Source organism: Ranitomeya variabilis, chromosome 2 (genome assembly GCF_051348905.1).
Source record: "Ranitomeya variabilis isolate aRanVar5 chromosome 2, aRanVar5.hap1, whole genome shotgun sequence".
Taxonomy (NCBI): Eukaryota; Metazoa; Chordata; class Amphibia; order Anura; family Dendrobatidae; genus Ranitomeya; species Ranitomeya variabilis.
In genome coordinates this window covers 848,319,042-848,336,923 of record NC_135233.1, presented here as the reverse complement: position 1 = coordinate 848,336,923, position 17,882 = coordinate 848,319,042, and positions in this window count along the sequence as shown.

The following is a 17,882-nucleotide window of genomic DNA, read 5'->3' as shown; positions in this document are numbered from 1 at the left end:
AACATGTGACCACTGATGGTCAAAAAATGAACCAAGCAAAACTTAGCTTCTCTTGAAGAGACTGATAACGAAGGACTGCAGGAGAGCTCCAAAATAGCACTGAAGACATTGACAGCAGGCAACAACTGAGAGTCCAGGTGAACTAAATAGGAAACCAGCTAAGAGATAACGAGACAGCTGATCCTGCCTCAGACCTGCAGAATGACACAAAGAACCACCAGACGGAGCCCAAAGACAGCACTCACACAGTACCAGTTGTGACCACAAGAGGGAGCCCAAAAACAGAGTTCACAACAGTACCACCCCCTTGAGGAGGGGTCATTGAACCCTCATCAAAACCCCCAGGGCGATCAGGATGAGCCACATGGAAGGCATGAACCAAATTGGCCGCATGAACATCAGAGGCGACAACCCAGGAATTATCCTCCTGACCATAGCCCTTCCACTTAACCAAATACTGAAGCCTACGTCTAGAAATATGAGAATTCAAGATCTTCTCCACCACGTACTCCAATTCGCCCTCAACCAGCACCGGAGCAGGGGGTTCAACAGAAGGAACCACAGGCACCACATACCTCCGCAACAAAGACCTATGGAACACGTTATGAATGGCAAACGACGCTGGGAGGTCCAAACGAAATGACACCGGGTTAAGGATTTCCAAAATCTTATAAGGACCGATGAAGCAAGGCTTGAATTTAGGAGAGGAAACCTTCATAGGAACATACCGAGAAGACAGCCATACCAAATCCCCAACAAGAAGTCGGGGAACCACACCGCGACGGCGGTTGGCAAAGCGCTGAGCCTTTTCCTGTGACAACTTCAAATTGTCCACCACATGGTTCCAAATCTGCTGCAACCTATCCACCACAGAATCCACCCCAGGACAGTCAGAAGGCTCAACCTGACCCGAGGAAAAACGAGGATGAAAACCAGAATTGCAGAAAAAAGGCGAAACCAAAGTAGCAGAACTAGCCCGATTATTAAGGGCAAACTCGGCCAATGGCAAAAAAGTCACCCAATCATCCTGATCAGCAGAAACAAAACATCTTAAATAAGTTTCCAAGGTCTGATTAGTTCGCTCGGTTTGACCATTCGTCTGAGGATGGAAGGCCGACGAAAAAGACAAATCAATGCCCATCTTAGCACAAAAGATCCACCAAAATCTGGACACAAACTGGGATCCTCTGTCAGACACAATATTTTCAGGGATGCCGTGCAAGCGAACCACATTCTGAAAAAATAGAGGAACCAAATCGGAGGAGGAAGGCAACTTAGGCAAGGGCACCAAATGGACCATTTTGGAAAAACGATCACACACCACCCAGATGACAGACATTCTCTGAGAGACTGGAAGATCCGAAATAAAATCCATGGAAATGTGCGTCCAAGGCCTCTTCGGGACAGGCAAAGGCAAAAGCAAACCACTGGCACGAGAACAGCAAGGCTTAGCCCGAGCACAAATCCCACAGGACTGCACAAAGGAACGTACATCCCATGACAAGGAAGGCCACCAGAAGGACCTAGCCACCAAATCTCTGGTACCAAAAATCCCAGGATGTCCTGCCAACACCAAAGAATGAACCTTGGAAATAACTCTGCTGGTCCATCTATCTGGGACAAACAGTCTCTCTGGTGGGCAACGGTCCGGTCTATCCGCCTGAAATTTCTGCAGCACTCGTTGCAAATCAGGGGAAATGGCAGACAAAATCACTCCCTCTCTGAGGATACCAGCCGGCTCTGAAACTCCTGGAGAGTCAGGCACAAAACTCCTAGAAAGAGCATCAGCCTTCACGTTCTTCGAACCAGGCAGGTACGAGACCACGAAATCGAAACGGGAGAAAAACAACGACCAACGAGCCTGTCTAGGATTCAGCCGCTTGGCAGACTCGAGATAAATCAGATTTTTGTGATCAGTTAAGACCACTACACGATGCTTAGCTCCCTCAAGCCAATGTCGCCACTCCTCAAATGCCCACTTCATAGCCAACAACTCCCGATTACCAACATCATAATTTCGCTCGGCAGGCAAAAACTTTCTTGAAAAGAAAGCACAAGGCTTCATCACAGAGCAATCAGAGCTTCTCTGCGACAAAACAGCCCCTGCTCCAATCTCAGAAGCATCAACCTCGACCTGAAAAGGAAGAGAGACATCAGGCTGACACAAAACTGGAGCCGAAGAAAACCGGCGCTTCAGCTCCCGAAAGGCTTCCACGGCCGCAGGAGGCCAATTAGTCACATCAGAACCCTTCTTGGTCAAATCCGTCAAGGGTTTAACCACGCCAGAAAAATTAGCAATGAAGCAACGGTAAAAATTAGCAAAACCCAAGAACTTCTGAAGACTCTTAACAGATGTAGGCTGAGTCCAGTCATGAATAGCCTGGACCTTGACTGGGTCCATCTCAATAGTAGAAGGAGAAAAAATAAAACCCAAAAAGGAAACCTTCTGTACTCCGAAGAGACATTTAGAGCCCTTCACAAATAAGGCATTAGCACGCAGGACCTGAAATACCATCCTGACCTGCTTCACATGGGACTCCCAGTCCTCAGAAAAGACCAAAATGTCATCCAGATACACAATCATAAATTTATCCAGATATTCTCGGAAGATGTCATGCATGAAGGACTGGAACACAGAAGGAGCATTAGAGAGTCCAAAAGGCATCACCAAGTACTCAAAATGGCCTTCGGGCGTATTAAATGCTGTTTTCCATTCATCCCCCTGCTTAATGCGCACAAGGTTATACGCACCATGAAGATCTATCTTGGTGAACCAACTGGCCCCCCTAATCCGAGCAAACAGATCGGACAACAGTGGCAAAGGATACTGAAATTTGACCGTGATTTTATTTAGAAGACGATAATCTATACAAGGTCTCAGAGAACCATCCTTCTTGGCCACAAAAAAGAATCCTGCACCAAGAGGGGAGGAGGACGGGCGAATATGTCCCTTCTCTAAAGACTCCTTTATATAGCTCCGCATTGCGGCATGTACTGGCACACACAAATTAAAAAGTCGTCCCTTAGGGAACTTACTACCAGGAATCAAATTTATAGCACAATCACAATCCCTGATTGTAGGCCTGCTGTACTGTTATGATCCTAGTGGCTGAGGATCACAAAACGGACTAGCTAAGTTTATGAACATAGACACGAGCTCTAGGGAGGTGGTAACTGGACTGACCGCAAACCTGATCCTAACCAACACACTAAAGGAAGCCGGTGAACGTGCCTAAAATCCTGGACGTCTCGACGCAGCCTGAGAAACTATCCACTCCTGGAGGGAAAGTAAGACCTCACTTGCCTCAAGAGAAATCACCCCAAAGATATAGGAAGCCCCCAACAAATAATAATGGTGAGGTAAGGGGAAAACACAAACGTAGAAATGAAAACAGATTAAGCAAATGAGGCCCGCTAATACTAGATAGCAGAAGACAGATAGGGAACTGTGCGGTCAGTAAAAAACCCTATGCAAAATATCCACGCTGAGAATACAAGAACCCCCACACCAACTAACGGTGTGAGGGGAGAAACTCAGCCCCCTAGAGCTACCAGCAAGCAAGGAAATCACATATTAGCAAGCTGGACAAAAATAAACCAAGAAACATGTGACCACTGATGGTCAAAAAATGAACCAAGCAAAACTTAGCTTCTCTTGAAGAGACTGATAACGAAGGACTGCAGGAGAGCTCCAAAATAGCACTGAAGACATTGACAGCAGGCAACAACTGAGAGTCCAGGTGAACTAAATAGGAAACCAGCTAAGAGATAACGAGACAGCTGATCCTGCCTCAGACCTGCAGAATGACAGAAAGAACCACCAGAGGGAGCACAAAGACAGCACTCACACAGTACCAGTTGTGACCACAAGAGGGAGCCCAAAAACAGAGTTCACAACAGCACCCATTTCGGCTTTGGCCCGGACAGGCGCGAATGCCAAGGGATGGACACCTGAGGCTGAGGAGACTTTAACTTCCCTAAAGCATGCCTTTTCCTCCGCACATGTACTTCATCGACCGGACTCCAAAAAACAATTTTTGCTTGAGGTAGACGCTTCCTCCATAGGTGCTGGCGCGGTTCTCACCCAGAAGTCGTCGTCTGGCCGGATGGTCACCTGTGGATTCTTCTTGAAAGTCTTTTCTGTTTCTAAGAGGAATTATTCCGTGGGAGATCGTGAATTGTTGGCTATCAAGTTGGCTCTGCAGGAGTGGCGTCACATTCCTGAGGGTGCTGCTCATCAGGTTATCATATACACAGATCATAAGAATCTTGCTTATCTTCAATCTGCTCAGAGACTGAATCCTTGTCAAGCCCGGTGGGCCTTGTTTTTTGCTCGATTTAATTTTGTTCTTCATTTTCGACCAGCTGATAAGAACATTAAAGCCGATGCACTTTCCAGAGCGTTTTTGCCTCCAGACTTTGTGGAAGGACCGCACCACATCATTGAACCGTCCAGATTAGTGTTGGTGGCCACGGTTAATCTTGCTCGACTCCCTCCAGGTAAAACCTTTGTTTCTACTTTAGATTGGAAACGAGTTCTTCGGTGGGGTCATTCTTCTAAATTGGCCGGTCATGCCGGTCAAAGGAAGACTCTGCTACTCATCTCCCGTTACTACTGGTGGCCTACCATGGGCAAAGATGTTCAGGAGTATGTGGCTGCTTGTCCTGCTTGTGTGCTCACAACAAGACTGATAAGCGTTTGCCCTCCGGTCGGTTATTACCTCTGTTTGTTCCTTCAGTACCCTGGCAGCACATCGCAATGGACTTCATTACTGATCTCCCCATCTCCTCTGGCTGTTCAGTCATCTGGGTTGTGGTGGATTTTTTTTTTCGAAGATGGCGCATTTTGTTCCGTTACCTGGTCTCTCGTCTGCTTCAGAGCTCGCTGATCATTTCATTCAACATATGTTCCGTCTTCATGGGTTTCCTCTCCACATCGTATCCGACAGGGGTGTCCAGTTCACCTCCAATTTCTGGAGAGCACTTTTTAAGTCTGTACAAGTGGAGCTGGACTTCTCTTCTGCATATCACCCTCAATCCAATGGGCAAGTAGAGAGGACCAATCAAATTCTGACAGGATTTTTGCGTCACTTCGTCACGTACATCATGATGACTGGATCAAGTTGCTGCCTTGGGCAGAATTCTCGTACAACAATCTAGTAAGTGAGTCTTCTGGTAAATCTCCCTTTCAGATTGTGTTTGGGCTCCAACCCAGGATTCCACTTCCCATCTCTGGGCCTTCTGGCGTTACTGCAGCTGATACCTTTATGGAGGAATTCTCAAAAGTATGGAGTGACACCAAGGTTGCCTTAGCGAGAGCTTCACTAAGTATGAAGTAGCATGCAGACAAAAGACGTCTGGAGGCTCCCTCCTTCCGGCCAGGGGATAAGGTATGGCTCTCCTCCAAGTATATCCGTCTGAAGATGCCCTCTTACAAACTGGGTCCCCGCTTCATCGGTCCATTTGAAGTCCTGAAACGGATTAACGCAGTCTCGTACAAATTGAAACTGCCGGCTTCCTTACGGGTGCCTAATTCTTTTCATGTTTCCCTCCTCAAACCCGTACTTTTGAGTTCATTTTTTAGAGATCCTGGTTCCACTCCGGATTCCGTCAGTGAGGAGGATGTGTTTGAGGTAGAGAATATCTTGGCCACTAAAAGAATGAGGGGTAAGATCTATTTTTTGGTGGATTGGAGGGGCTTCGGTCCTGAGGAGAGGTCATGGGAGCCTAGAGAGAATATCCGTGCTCCTCTTCTCCTGAAAAAATTCTACGCAGGCTTGAAAAAGAGGGGGCGTAAAGAGGGGGATACTGTTACACCCGATCTGTTTACTGTACCTCCAGGGGGTCTCTGTCGGGTCTCTAGCTCTGTGCCGGCTTCACGCTGTCTGGACACAGCCCCCACCCCTCCTTCCTCTCCTGCTTCCCGGCGTGCGGCCAGCAGGTTCCCTGGCAGGGTTCTTATGTCGCACGCGCGCTCGCTCCCGGTCTCTTAAAGAGACAGTGTGCATTTTACAAATGTTGTCTCTAGCCAATGGCGTGTGTTTTTCTGCTATTTCTGGCCCCTCCATCATAGGGAGGGCGCCGGAGCAACAAGTGCATACTGTTGCTAACTTCCGGTTCCTGTTATCTTGCGCTTCTGTTTCTGAAGTATCTGCAGGGAACTCCGCTCATTCTGTCTGTCTCCACAGATCTTCTGCTACCAGTCACCCGGTTATTCTGGACTGCTTCCGCAGTATCTACACTGGACCCGTCTAGTCCTGCCAGTCCGCCAGCCTCCCTTCTGGTCCACGCCAGTACTCCCGGTGCCAGCTTCTACTCCTACACCCGGTATCCTCCAGTCAGCTCTGCAACATCCACTAACCTTGCTGAACCGTCTGTTCAGCTGGGACAGCCGCCACGAGTTCAGGGTCTAACTGAAGGTAGTACCCATGTCCTCCAGGCATTCCATTCTGTCCCTGTTCGAGGGGACTTACTATGGGTGTCTGGGGCTCATGCAGTAACGCCCCCTTCAGAGCCCCCCAGACCGTGGTCTAGTGGTTCCACATCAAACCTTAATAAATACGAATGTGAACTTCTACATCTGTGCCTCCGTTTCCATTCGTTACAATATGGCATCGGGATGAAAGAGAAAGGCAAAGGTAAAAAGGTAATATATCACACCCCCTATACCTGTCTGGCAGGTGAGTATGTTTCTTTCATTTACTTTAACACCACCATGGCCTATTAAGCAATTGGTTTAACAACTCACAACTGCAAGATGTGTAGTTACTTGTCAAAGGGCCTGTTCCTTTGGATGGTCTATATCTACCAATCCACAAAATAGTGCTATCGACTTTTGGTCTACAATAATGACTACCATCTATAGGAGAAGCCTGAGATCTTCTGTATCTATGATAAATCAAGAAAGTCCATAACGAAAACTCTCCCAAGTGATGTTATTGAGACGAAAAGAATTATAGCTTGTAATTTGTAAGGGACACTGAATATGTGGAATACCCCACAAGTGAAATGGACAGTGTGTAAACACTTTTTTGAGATTGTATGGGATTTCCAAAGGGACTACGTCACATCAAATTCACCCATTATACTGTATTAGGCTGGTTTCACATTTGCGGTTGTGTCCGCAGCGTTTCAGACGCATAAATCAGCATGCGTCTTGATTTCATATATTTTACATTGTAGATGCAGGTGCATGTGTTCGCCTGCGTTTGCTTACGCATGTTTATTTTCGCGGTGTGCGACTGGGCGCGGCTAACGCACCATGTTGGAATTTTCGTGGTGGCAAATTTCCGCCGCCATACGCATGCGGACGCTTGTGGAGCACCCTACCAGGGCAGTGGGATACTCGGCACCAGGTCCTGTCTCTCTTAAAGGGGATGTCACGACAGCTGCGACCCGGTCCGTGGCCCTGGATGTCCAATAAAAGGGGAAAGGACTTTAAAGGGATATTGTAAATAAGTCTGTTGCGACACCATCTGAGGCACTCGGCCAATAGTGGGACTGACACTGCTCTAAAGGGGTCCTCTGGGGGATGTTGTTGCAGCAAAGTTGGTGAAGCGGGGTCCCCAGGGGTCCTATAGTGTATGGCGATGATGGTGTATGCCGGACAATGACTAAAGGACACAAGTTGTAAAGTCTTTACCTGGTTTACTGTAGTTGGCAGGCCACAGTCCAGGGTACCAGGCACGGATGGTGATGCGGCCCGGCCGTCTCAGAGGCAATGGGAGAATCTCTTTTCTAGTTGAGGTCTGTGAGCCTTTCCAACTAGCGCCATTCTATGTGAGGTCCCTGCTGCCTGAAGCTTACTGGCAAAGTCCTCTTTTCCCCTGTCCTGGGACAGGTACCTGCATGCCGGGCAGCTTGAGCTGTTTTACAGGGACTCTATAATGCCCCGGGTTCCTCAGGTGCTGCTGCGGCGTCTCAGGTGTGGTGTGGGTCGTTCACTTAAAGTTCTGAACCCTCCTGTTTTGCCAAGTGTCCTACAGTTCCTCTATAGCCTCAGGCTCCCGGTACCCAGTACTGCACTTCGGCTCTGAGGGTGCCCGGTCACAGTTCCCCTCTGAGGACTGTTCCTCTCCTCTGCTCTTTTCCTTTGAAGCTCCACCACATACAACCCTTCGGGTCTTTCTCCTTCCAGAGGCTGCAGCTCCCACGTTGCTGCTGGGCCTCTCTGTCTGCTCTCTCAGACTTCCTTCTCCTTCTCTGTCTCTCCTAGACTGGTTAACTCCTCCTCCAGACCAGGACATATCCATATTTGAGGGAAGCTCCCCTGAATCCAGGTCCTGAGCTCCCCCTCATGGTCTGAATTTGGAATATGTTGCATGTGAGTGCCTTACCTGATAAAGGGAATTCCATTGCCTCTGAGCATGATATCACCCTCCCTGAAAGGAAGATAACATCTCTGCAACAGCTGGTTACCTGGGGTGTTGCACTTGCGGAAGGAGTGCGTCAAATAAACGCATTACAGTCTATGGGAAAGCATGCGTATGCAAGTACATGTGTACGATTGTGTTTGCGTACGCATGTGTTTTTATGAGTTAACATGTCTAGGAACTTGTTTTAAGCCACCCCCCAAACAAACCTTATAAAAGAAGGTGTGAGCAGTGGAAATCCAGTACTCTCAAGACTCTGGAAGCGATACAAGCATTACAGCATCTTTTTTGGAAGACTCTGACTATCAAAATGTAAGTATACAAGCTATATGTCTGCCTGTCTGTTTTTCTCCCTGCAGTCTGTAATCATTTCTGTCTCTCTTGCAGCATTCCTCATCATGTCCTCCAATGACGATCAGAGCTCACAGAGTGGACAAGAGACTGAAGTGAGTACATTTGCGAGTGATTTGTAAGTATTCACTGTCACTATTTTACACGTGGCAAAATATGTATTTTTCTTTTTACAGTACCATTCCAATGCAGAAGATCAAGAGCAGCAGGCTCACTTCCAAGTTCTGGTGGCAAGACGGCGTGTAAGTATTCTTGACTGTTTTTGGTACTCTTGACTGGTATTATTTATTCTTGACTGTTTTTGGTACTCTTGACTGTCTTTTTTTCTTTTTGACTGTTTTGTTTTAAGTGTTTTATCTTTCCAACATTAATGTCTTTGTTTCCTTTCCAGGTCCCACAACGGGAGGAGGATTTCATAGACAACGACCTCCTCATCACCTTGGTGCAGGAGCGAGTTGCATTTTGGGACACCTGGGAGCAGCAGCACTCGGACGCTGTGGTGATTCGGCGGCTGTGGAATGAGGTGGCCCAAGCGCTGGTGGATGACTGGGACAATGCCATGTCAGGAATAAGAAAGGCTTTTCATAAGTATTGCAGTGTGGTCTGATGCGGCAGTGAACCTGAAGGCCGGGATCACACAACCGTGTGCGAGAAACTCCTGCGAGGTTCTCACATCACACACGGTTGTGTGATCCCAGCCTAAAGAGCATTGTTTAACAATTTTTTTTTCCCTATTCACAGTGAATAAAGTCAAAACCCGTTGGCATTCGATGAAGAGTCGCTTCAGCAAGGACCTGAGACAGGAGATCCAAGTTCGCAGTGTTGCTGCATAGTGTTGAGCATTCCGATACCGCAAGTATCGGGTATCGGCCGATATTTGTGGTATCGGAATTCCGATACCGAGTTCCGATATTTTTGCGATATTGGGAATCGGGATCGGAATGCATATTCATGTGTAAAATAAAGAATAAAAATAAAAAATAGGGATATACTCACCCTCTGACGCGCCCTGGTTGTAACCGCTGCAACCGACAGCCTCCGTTCCTAAGAATGAGCGAGTGAAGGACCTGTGATGACGTCGCGGTCTTGTGATTGGTCGCGTGAGCAGTCACATGAGCGGTCACGCGACCAATCACAAGCCGCCACGTCATCGAAGGTCCTTCACTCGCTCATTCTTAGGAACGGAGGCTGCCGGTTAACACCGCTAGGTCCAGGATCCGCCGGAGGGGTGAGTATATCCATATTTTTTATTTTTATTCTTTATTTTTTACATGAATATGGATCCCAGGGCCTGAAGGAGAGTTTCCTCTCCTTCAGACCCAGGGAACCATCCAGGATAGCTTCCGATACTTGTGTCCCATTGACTTGTATTGGTATCGGGTATCGGTATCGGCGATATCCGATATTTTTCGGGTATCGGCCGATACTATCCGATACCGATACGTTCATGTATCGGAAGGTATCGCTCAACACTATTGCTGCAGCAAGGATAGGGAAATACAAATATCACCGGGTGCTGTCTTTCCTGAGGCCTGTCCTTGCTCAGAGAACATAAGTATTTTTGTGTTGTATTCCATTGTGTTGTATTCACTAATCTGAATTTTTCTGTTCCACAGGCGTTGGCGCTTTTACATTTGTTATTTTTGGGTAGTAATGTTTTACTTTTCTTTTCGTTTCACAGAACCTGTAGCAGTACCCTCGAACCTGGATCGTCCTCTGGAGCAGTCCATCATCGAACAGCCACGGACCAGTCCCAGTCATCCACCAGCGAAGCAGCAAGTGTGCCGGCATCACAGGCTGGAGAATAGGCAGCTGGTCCTTCAGGTGTTCCCCTGTCCCAGTCCTCTGCCTCTTTTTTTGGGGCTCTTCCCAAAAGCGGCAGAAGGCCTCGGACAGGTCATTCACGCACAAGTTTATTCACTTGAGCTCGTTCTTCCAGAATGGCTTGAAGGCGCTGGGAGATAGACTGGAAAGTGGTCTGACCCATATTAATACACTTTTCCAGGATGTCAACCGTCTGGAAGCTAACCTCCAGAGACCAGCACACCATTTTTTTTAATAAGATAGAGCAGGGCATGTCGGAACACCTTACACCTGAACTCCAGCTCAACGTGATGCAGGCCTGCAATGCTGCTTACGTTCAGGCTATGCAGCAGACTCGGTACTTACACCAGGCACAGTTGGTATTTTCACCTGTGCAACCAATTACACACTTAACATCAATACCGAGTTCTGCTGCATACCACTGTACGGCCACCGCCATGCCCACTCCTGGCGCACACCACTACACCGCCACCACCATGCTGGGTGCTGCTGAAAGCCACTCCACCACCACCACCATGCCGAGTCCTGCTCCTGCACGGCTGACCACCGCCAACACCACTAGGCCGCATGAAGATCCTGCACGGCTGTCCACTGCCACCACCAGACCGGGTCCACATTGTGAAAGACCTGCTGACTCCACCACTCCCACCCTCCCAAGGAGACACAAAAAAAGGAAGCTGACACATAAAATGGGACAGAAAGCTAAAAGGACTAAAGGCAGCAGAAGTGTTGTACTACCTCCACCCTCACCTCCCAATGTATCTGTGTTGTCCAGTTTTTCTCTCCCTTCCAATGTGTCTCTCCCATCCCATGCTTCCACTCCTAATGTGTCTACTTCCATCCTTGACCTCCCAGACCCCACAAGTTTAGTTAGCCCTTCCCCTGGAACCCCTTCATCATCCACCCGTAGCCAATCCTCCCAGCTCCACACACCCCAGGTCCATAACATTTCCCCCTCATTGGTACGTAAAAGTTAATTTTTTTTTGTAAATAAATTAGTGTTGTTTTTCTCCAATCACTGCTTGATCTTTGTCTCTTTCGTCGCCGTAAACACAAATGTCGCCGTGTGCACACACTCTGTGTTTTTTCCACCTCATACCTCCATGACACGCAATCTACTGCCCCTCTTCTTTATTTGCTTTACAATGCAGCTTTGCTTCTTGTGTTTGTAATGAAGCTATGAGGTGGCAAAAACACAAAGAGGACTGAAAATCCTCCAAAAATATATATATTAACTAGCTGTTTCCAGCCAGCTAATGCTCGGCACGCTCATTGCTATCTAATTAACGCTGCTGGTGATTAACCTAAAGTAAATAATGACAACATTCAATAGCGCTTACGCAGGTGGTAAATTAACTTAAAATGAAGTTAATAGCAATAATAATCTTAAAAAATTTGAATAATACTAATAATACATTTTATTCAGTAGTGTAAAATCAAAAACAAATTGGATTCAGTAAGATGTGCGTTTTTTATTCATTCCAGCATCTAAACAAATTTCATAACGAAACATAAATTGGTGGGGGGTGGGATTATGTGTGGTAATGTGGTGGGGGGCAGGATTATGTGTGGTGATGTGTTGGGGGTGCAGGATTATGTGTGGTGATGTGGTGGGGGGGCGGGATTATGTGTGGTAATGTGGTGGGGGGTGGGATTATGTGTGGTGATGTGGTGGGGGGCAGGATAATGTTTGGTAATGTGGTGGGGCAGGATTATCTGGGTAATGTGGTGGGGGCAGTATTATGTGTGGTGATGTGGAGGGCGGCATATATGGTAATGTGGTTGGGGGTGGGATCATGTGTGGTAATGTGGTCGGGGACAGGATTATGTGTGGTGATGTGGTGGGGGGCGGGATTATGTATGGTAATGTGATGGGGCGGGATTATGTGTAGCAATGTGGTGGGGGGCGGGATTATGTGTGGTGGGGGCAGGATTATGTGTGGTGATGTGGTGGGGCGGGATTATGTGCGGTGATGTGGTGGGGGCGGGATTATGTATGGTAATGTGATGGAGCGGGATTATGTGTAGCAATGTGGTGGGGGGCGGGATTATGTGTGGTGGGGGAAGGATTATGTGTGGTGATGTGGTGGGGGCGGGATTATGTGCGGTGATGTGGTGGGGGTGGGATTATGTGTGGTAATGGGGTGGGGGGCGGGATTATGTGTAGTGATGTGTTGGGTTGCGGGATTATGTGTGGTAATGTGGTGGGGGCGGGATTATGTGTGGTAATGTGGTGGGGGGTGGGATTATGTGTGGTGATGTGGTGGGGGGGTGGGATTATGTGTGGTAATATGGTCACTGTGTGCTGCATATTATAGTGCTGGGCAGACCGCCTGTTAATACAAGGGGCGTCATTAATAGGTTGCATACCAGACACTGTGCACCACACTTATCAGTGTGGCTGGCGTCCTATGTGAGTTATATCAATGTGCATTTTTTCTACTAGGCAGCCAACCCCTGCAATGTTTGGAGGGTGGGGGTGGTTGTTTTTATCAAGTAGTTTGCACTTGTGCCTCTCCTAGCCTTTATCAGTGGAGGCCTGCTGCATCCTGCTAAGTGTGCATTTGTCATCAGACAGGGTTTTGGGAAGGCCGTATCTCATTGTATGTATTTTTAGTGGTAATGTGGTGGGGGGTGGGATTGTGTGTGGTAATGTGGTGGGGGGCGGGATTATCTGTGGTAATGTGGTAGGGGGCGGGAAATATGTGTGGTGCGGGGGCGGGATTATGTGTGGTGATGTGGTGGGGGGGCGGGATTATGTGTAGTAACGTGGGGGGCGGGATTATGTGTGGTAATAAGTTGGAGGGGCAGGATTATGTGTGGTAATGAGTTGGGGGGGCGGGATTATGTGTGATGATGTGGTGGGGGGCGGGATTATGTGTGGTGATGTGGTGGGGGGGCAAGATTATGTGTGGTAATGTGGTGGGGGGGCAAGATTATGTGTGGTAATGTAGTGAGGGGCGGGATTATGTGTGGTGATGTGGTGGGGGGTGGGATTATGTGTTGTAATGTGGTGGGGGGCAGCATTATGTGTGGTGATGTGGTGGGGGCGGGATTATGTGTGGTGATGTGGTGGGGGGCGGGATTATGTGTGGTGATGTGGTGGGGGGCGGGATTATGGCTGGTGATGTGGGGGGCGGGATTATGTGTGGTGATGTGGTGGGGGGGTGGGATTATATGTGGTGATGTGGTGGGGGGCAGGATTATGTGTGATAATGTGGTGGGGGGCAGGATTATGTGTTGTAATGTGGTGGGGGGTGGCATTATGTGTGGTGATGTGGTGGGGGGCAGGGTTATGTGTGGTAATGTGGTGGGGGGGCGGGATTATGTGTGGTGATGTGGTGGGGGGGCGGGATTATGTGTGGTAATGTGGTGGGGGGCGGGATTGTGTGTGGTAATGTGGTGGGGGGCGGGATTATCTGTGGTAATGTGGTAGGGGGCGGGAAATATGTGGTGCAGGGGCAGGATTATGTGTGGTGATGTGGTGGGGGGCGGGATTATGTGTAGTGACATGGGGGCGGGATTATGTGTGGTAATATGTTGGAGGGGCAGGATTATGTGTGGTAATGAGTTGGGGGGGCGGGATTATGTGTGGTGATGTGTTGGGGGGCGGTATTATATGTGGTGATGTGTTGGGGGGCGGGATTATGTGTGGTGATGTGTTGGGGGCAGAGCTACTGTGCAAGGGGCAGGATTAGCTTGTAATCACGATGCCTCTTATATATATATAGATACAGCAAAAAAGGTCAGGGACCAACAATGCTCACCTGCCCAGGTGTCAGCACTAGTGCACTCAGGATGCAGTGTTTTCTGCATCTTGAGTGCACTAGTTTTGACACATGGGCAGGTGAGTAAAGATATGAGGTGGATTAGCTCCATCATCTCTTCCGTCTGCAGTAATATTTAGAAATAGAGAAATGTAGACTGAAGAGATGATGGAGCTAATCCAATATCACCTACCATAGCACTGACCTCAGAGAGAAGAGGTGTAGTGTAAAGCATGGGTTACTTAACCCAATTTGGTTATAATCCAATCCCTGTCTCATGCAATCTGCATGATACAGTGAGTGGATTATATAAAAACTGTTGTTGTGAACTGGTGATCACCTTATTAACCTTAAAAAAAGTATTCTAATATAAAGGGCACTTGGAACAGGTGTTTAACTAGAGGTGTTTTATTGTCAGCAAACATTAAAGTACATTTTAATAATTACAGGTACATAACATTACAGAACATCACAAGAACAGTAAACCATGTCATCTTGCCAGGACAGACGTACACTCTCAGAAGTAGGATTCAAATGTATGCCTCATTTGGGCAACTTCAACTGTTGTCCTGAGATGGTGATGATGGCAATCAGGCAATGGGTTAGAAACAGGTTCATCAAGTTCAATGTTGGGTCATTCTTTAGCCATTATGTAGTTGTGCAGAGCCACAGACGCCTTGACAACCTCATCTACTGTCTCAATTTTGAGATTAATGGCTGTCCCTAAAATGCACCATTTTGAGACAAGGATACCAAAGGCACACTCGATTGTTCTTCGTGCCCTGGTCAGTCTGTAATTAAAAATTCTTTTTGAGTGTGTCAAGTCCTGACTGGAGTATGGTTTCAGGAGGTTTCCACACATCTGAAAGGCCTCATCCCCAACCACAACAATTGGCATTGGTGGGCCTTGAGTGTTGGGAATAGGTTGTGGCAGGGGGACATTGAAATTATTTCCATACAACCATTGGCCCATGTCCGAGTTTTTAAATGTCTGGGAGTCATTACCACGGCCAAAAGATCCAATGTCCATGGCGACAAAACTACAGTCCGCAGCTGCAATTGCCATGAGCACTATGGAAAAATATTTTTCATAATTAAAGTATTCAGATCCAGTTCCAGCCGGTTTGGTGATTCTAATATGTTTTCCATCCATTGCTCCCAAACAGTTGGGGAAATTACAAATTTGCCAGTATTTCTCCGCATTTTCCTGCCAGATTTCCGTGGAGGGTAGGGGGATAAATTCCTCACGGAGAACATCCCACAAAGCCCGGCATGTGGCTGCGATAATCCCAGAGAGTGTGGAAATTCCTATCTGGAACTGAAAATGGAGAGATGATAGGTTCTCTCAGGTAGCCAGGAATCTGCAGAACAGAGAAAGAAAAAAAAATCAGAATAATAATATTTATGACAGGGGTTCTGCAAAACGGAGAAAGGAAAAAAAAAAACGAAAATGACATGGCTTTTATAACAATAATATTTAGGATAGTTTTTTGCAAAACAAAAAAAGGGAAAAATATTAAGTACATTGCAGAACAATGGTAATTATGACAGGCGTTAATGTTTAAATATTACGTACCTTAGCGCCACCAGCAGACGTTCCTCAGCAGGAATCGCTCTACGGAGCTGGGTGTCCTGCCTGCTGATGGCACCTTGTACACGGTCCAGCAATTCCATAAAGCTGTCTTTACACATCCTCGTGTACTCGAAATATTTCTCTGGGTTTTCACGGAGCTCACTAAATAAGGAGTGGTAGGGTACGTGTCCACGGTCAGGATGGCCGGCGGTATCGCCGGAGCAGCGAAGCCGCTCGGCGCTAAGCCTCACCCCCTTTCTGGGATGCGATGATGCCGGATGTGTTAACTGTACACATCCGGGATCATCGCACCCTCGCATAGCGCCCTGTGATATTACTTGCGGCGACGCAGCGTCGCCGCAGGTAGCACGGACATGCTGCGATCTGAAAAGACGCGCAGCATGTCCGGAGTCGCAGGGAAGTCGGATGCGTGTTTCCACGCATAGTGGGCACGGGATTTCATAAAATCCCCTCCACTATGCTGGAACATCTGGATGCTGCGTGTTTGACGCTGCAGCTCTGCGCAGCGTCAAACAAGCAGCGTTTACTGACCGTGGACACATACCCGCAGGCTCCACAGCTCTGTTGGAGTTCAAGAATCGGGTGCTGCAAAAAGCGCTGACGCTGTCTTCTCTGTTTTTCTCTTTTCTGTTCTTGCTCACAAGCAAATGCAAAGGAAAGAAACAAGTTGACATCCAAATCCAGATTCCGATAGAAACTCTCCATTCGAAGATCCATCTTGACAAAGGATACAGGAGCCAAACGTGAGGATTTCATCTGTACAAGGGTTCATATACAGAAATCCCATGAGCCACGCCCATTTGGCGTGACTTGATTCAAGGAAATTCTCCTTGAAATTTTTTTTCTTATCAAATGCATGCGCATAAAAACGCGAACGCATGCAAACGCGTGCAAACGTTGCGTTTTTTTATCCGTCATGCGTAAGTTCATGCGAATAAAAAAAACAGCGTTATCATGCGTTTGCATGCATTTTTCCATGCGGTTGCAGTTGTGGACGAGACGCTACGGACTCAACCGCAAATGTGAACCTAGCCTTACTTTACTTCATTATTGATATTTTGTGCTAGCCCTTTTTCTGCTTTGACCTCATTAATACAAATCAAACTATTATTTATCAAGTATTTTGTAAACATTTTTCTTTTGGTATGTATTACTAGTGGGGTTTACTTTTTCTGTTGTTGAGGGGCCATAGGTAATGGATTTGCACCGCTTACGGTTAGCATTTTATAATATCACATGACCATGGAATTTTCATCCCTTTGCTATACAATTGGGGTTTGGTTAGCCTGGGTGAGTCTGATATGCTACTATCTATCAATCTTCTACCATAACATTATCCATGCCTGTAGTCTAGTAATATGATATTCTAATTTGTTACTTATTAGCATAGGGTAGAGACAGGGACTACCTGTGGTCTTCTGTACTTATTCAAGCTCTAATACCTCTTAGCAGGATGACATTCTTCCGATAACTTATAAATATATGTTATTATAATAGTGCTTATTTCACACACTTAGTGTATACATTTAATTTAATGCCTTTTTATAAGTGCATGCTGTCTTTTGACATATTCAATATAGGCATAGTTTCTATGCATATTGAATCAAGAGATTGAGCACTATACCATGTATTGTATCATTACTCTATACATCAAATTAATATTTATTTGTATATTGTGTTAGCACATGATTTGTTTAAAAAGGCCAGACATTGTCCACCCATTTGGTGGTATGATAAACCTGATTGCTCACTATTGTTGTGCTGTCAATGGTATTCGACAAAACATCATCCTTTATTAATATCAGTATTCTGGTCCACATGTATGGTGATTATTGTATGTTTTAGAAAAAAAGGATCGATAGCCCAGGTATGAATAAACTTTTTTATTTTTCTTCCATTCCATTAAAAAATGGAGGTATTGTCCTGACAGGTTAAAAAGAATCCAACATTCTGTGCAATAGCAGCTATCGAATC